This window comes from Fragaria vesca, linkage group LG5 (assembly GCF_000184155.1).
Source record: "Fragaria vesca subsp. vesca linkage group LG5, FraVesHawaii_1.0, whole genome shotgun sequence".
NCBI classification, from domain to species: Eukaryota; Viridiplantae; Streptophyta; class Magnoliopsida; order Rosales; family Rosaceae; genus Fragaria; species Fragaria vesca.
In genome coordinates this window covers 20,350,534-20,354,589 of record NC_020495.1, presented here as the reverse complement: position 1 = coordinate 20,354,589, position 4,056 = coordinate 20,350,534, and positions in this window count along the sequence as shown.

Below are 4,056 nucleotides of genomic sequence, written 5' to 3'. Positions count from 1 at the left end.
ATTTTTAAGAGATTCTAGTTCTAAAACGATCATTAAGGTCTCTACTCTAACTTTCATGAAGACACCAAGTTCCAATTTGTACTATTTTTTTAGAAAGAAGGTAACTGGTCAAAAATCTTAGAAAATACATATCTGCAGAATTTCCTGATGCAGACCCTAAACTTTGAAAAATCATAACTTAATCTACAAAAATCGTTTTCAAGTGATTCAAAATCTAGAATGAACCTTAAGATGTCTACTACAAATCTTATGAAGAAACCAACTTCAAATTTCAAACAAAACTGTACGGTTTTCAAACGAAAGCTAACTGATGCAGAATTTGAAGAACCACTGTTTCAGATTTACATGTTCTATTCCTACTTTGAGTTTAACCTATGAACTCTAAATAAACAAGCTGGAAATTAAAGAACCAATTTGAAGAACTTGGAATCAAGTAAAGGGCATAGCCAATTCACTAAAGGTGTCATAGATTACAATATAAACTTCATTATGCCAACTGAAATTAAAATATAAACTTCAAAGGCTAAACAACATGCTGCAGCATTTGTTCTTATTCTAGACAGAAATTTAAAAGGACAAGCCACACACTTTCTTCACATCATGCACAAAGCTCTTCAAGAGAGAAATCTAAAGTTCATGTTCAACACTTGCACAATATTCTTAGGGGTGGGCAACGCTCAGTATGAGGTTAGTCCTCTTTAAACAACAGATGACAACCATAACAATGCATGAATGCAATGATCCTTTCAATAATAACCCCCTCACCCAAACCATAATTCCTTTTTTGCTAGTCCTCTTGCTTAATCTCGATCACCAAAATCGTACAACCATATTAACCCACCTAATACTTGGTCCCTACGAATTAAGCTCAACTACACAAAAGCATTATCCCAAAAATTCCATTCCCAATTTCACCAAACTCCTGCCTCAATTTTTATATTCATGAACATGTTGATTAGCTAAGAACATATCACAAATAACACCTGATCAATGATTCCATAATCAAGTTTTATAAACAAATTCATATATAGAAAAACATCAGCTAGAAACACAACAATTACACAGAGCTTCAAAACAACAAACAACAAACAAAACATAATAAATTAAATAGAGGTTCCCGAGATCCCCTTCCTCAATTTAGAGCTATGCTTTTCAGATTCCTCTTTAATCTCAAAATTCCTTCCCTCACCCCTTTTCTTTTCCTAAACCTCAGAGATAATAAACTCAATGAATAACAAGAGGACAAAACCTGGGTATTTATAAGAGCATGCATGTCACATCCCAACCCGTAAATTTTCACATTATTTACCAGCTTGGTTTTAATAAGAATTTTACCGTCTCCGTTAATGAATTTATAGTTTATTTGGTCTCTAGAGGGGTTATGAGGGACGATTATTTCGGAGGAATTATTCGTAAGAGAAATTACGATGACGGAAAAAATGGTAAATTTCGGCTAATAAAAGGTAACTTTTAATGGGTATTATTTTGTGGTGTTATTTTTGGAGTTGGGTTTATGTTGGGTGTGGGTATATTTGTGTTGGACCGGTTTGGGTCTCCCCAAACCATTTCTCTCCTCTCTTTCTTTCCTTCTTCTTCCCGATCTTCTCACTTCTTCATTCTTCATCACACTGCCGAAGACTCCTCGAGCTCCATCTCCGTCGTCCGGCCAAGAGGAGACGCCGCACCGGTCCAGCATAGTCTGCCGACCGCTCCACCGTCGTCCTGGACTGGTGAGCGACGCTGCAACGCCGCCGAATGGAGGAAGTCCTCCTTGGAAGCCTGGTGGTCTTCTCACTGGAACTCTCTCCTCTGGCCGTCATAGCCGGAGCTGCTTGGCTTGGAAGAAAGCCCTCCTCCCGTGCAGCAACCCCTCCAAATGTCTCACCCTTTCTTGAGCTAGGTAAGGAGATATTGGTGTTGAAGCTCTAGGGTTTTCTAGGATGTTTTAGTTCGATTGGCATGGTTAGGCTTGAAATTGGGTGTTGTGCTAGTTAAAAAAGTTGTAGAGGGAGTTGAAAGGAAGCTGCTGTTAAAATTTGGTAGGCTTTGGAGGTAGCCGGAGTCGGCCTCCGGCCGCCGCTGTTTAGGGGATTTTCATGGTTTTTGATTGGTTATAATAATGGGAGTTATTGATGTGAATTTTAGAATTTTTGGAGGAGTTTTGGATAGGTTTGGGAATTTTTAAAGCTTAGTAATTTTTGCGGTTATTTAAGGTAGAATCCGGCCGTTGGATTAAAGTCGTATAATCGGTAAAAAGTTGAATTAAAGCTGCCAGTATGTTCGGTGAAGTTTGGACCCTATTGAGTTAAGAATGGCGAAGTTGGGACGGATGAGTGTGATTAAGGCTCACATTTAATTATGCCTATTTTGTGTAAGTTTTGGATTTTTGGTTGGGAAATTAATATTATATTTGGAACAGGACGAGAGGAGGCCTGAGCAGAAGAAGCCTCGGAGTGACATCAGGCTTTGGCCTAATTTGTGAGTGGACTTTTGTTTTAAATAATGTGCATACAAATGATTTATTGATGAATATTTTCTTTTGTTGGAGAATGACCGAAATTGAGAATTTTGGTGAATATATATTCATATATGGATGATTATGAAGATAATATGTATATAAATAAATGCTAGCTAGCTATACGTGCTTTTCTGCCATAATGAGGTAAAATTCTATTATGGTGTGATGTGAGCGTTGAACGCAATCGTCGTAGCCCTATATAAATTTAGTAATTTATATAGGGAATATGCATAGTATATATACACTCGTGCTTTTCCGCCATAATGAGGTAAAAGTCCATCATGGTGTGACGTGAGCTTTAGACGCAAACGTAGTAGCCTTATACGAATTTCTATTTTTTTTATTCCCTCCTAGAATTCGTACAAGGAGTATGATGAGTGTAAATACATACATATTTATACATATTACTTTAGCTTGAGAGGCTTCATTTGTTTGAGTTTTGGAAACTAGCCGGAGCTAGTCATGTAATTGCCAGTTTTTGAACTGTCGCATGCAGCATAATTTCTTTGAAAATTAAAACGGGAATGCATAAATATTTTATTTATTAATTTATTTTGTCCACTCACTCTAACGGTTTCAAATGTTTTCCCCTGGGCCTTTCGTTTTAAAATGCCCAGTCTGCAGAGTTCGGGTTGGCACTAGTCAGAGGCGAGGCATAGTCACCCACATCTCTTCCACCTTTCATCAGTAGGTTACCTGTTAACCTACTACCAAATTTTATTGCTTCCGCTAGTGTTTAGTAGCTCTGATTACCTTTGGATTATTTGTATAATAGTTCAGGTGTGTGCTAAGTCTTTGTTTATTAATTTGGGAGATATCCAAAGGATGGTGTATGATATAAATTGGATATTTATGTGTTGGATTAGAAGATGATATTATTTTTTGTGTGTGGTGGATGTGTTGTGGGGGATCGGGTGGCTCCAGGTGTTGAGGTTGGATGTGTTGGTATATGAGTGTTATCTGGATTTTTTTTTAGGATAGGGTTGTCCATTTTCAAGGGAGGTTATGCCGAATTTTTCGGTAAATTTTTCTTGGAGGTGGTCCCCGCAAGACTAACTCCAGGTTTTAGGGTAAAATTTGGGGTGGGTCTTGACAATGCAAGTAGGTTAAAATTGAATTCGGGATAAAATGAAATCATATGCCAGTTCAATCAAAATCGCCACCTCCCGCTTTTGGTAACTGACTCTCCAAGTTTTCTTCTATAAGAACGACAACTCCTGCTTCTAATTAAGATTATCATTATAGTGGTTCTGATCTTCTAATCTAGGTGGAGTGGTGCTTGCAAGGAGAAACATAATGGAGGAGGATGACCATGGAGAGACCAGAGGCCGAACATGAAGATACCAGATGAACGATGGAGTTGAACGTGTACAGAGGTATAAGTTAACTGATATTGGGCTTTTTTTCTTTAAACTGGGCTTGGGTCAAATAACACAACTAATGGCCGATCCAAATATTGAGATAATTTAATCACATGCTAACATATCTATACATGACGTTTTGGTAAAACTTGTATATATATATATATATATATATAT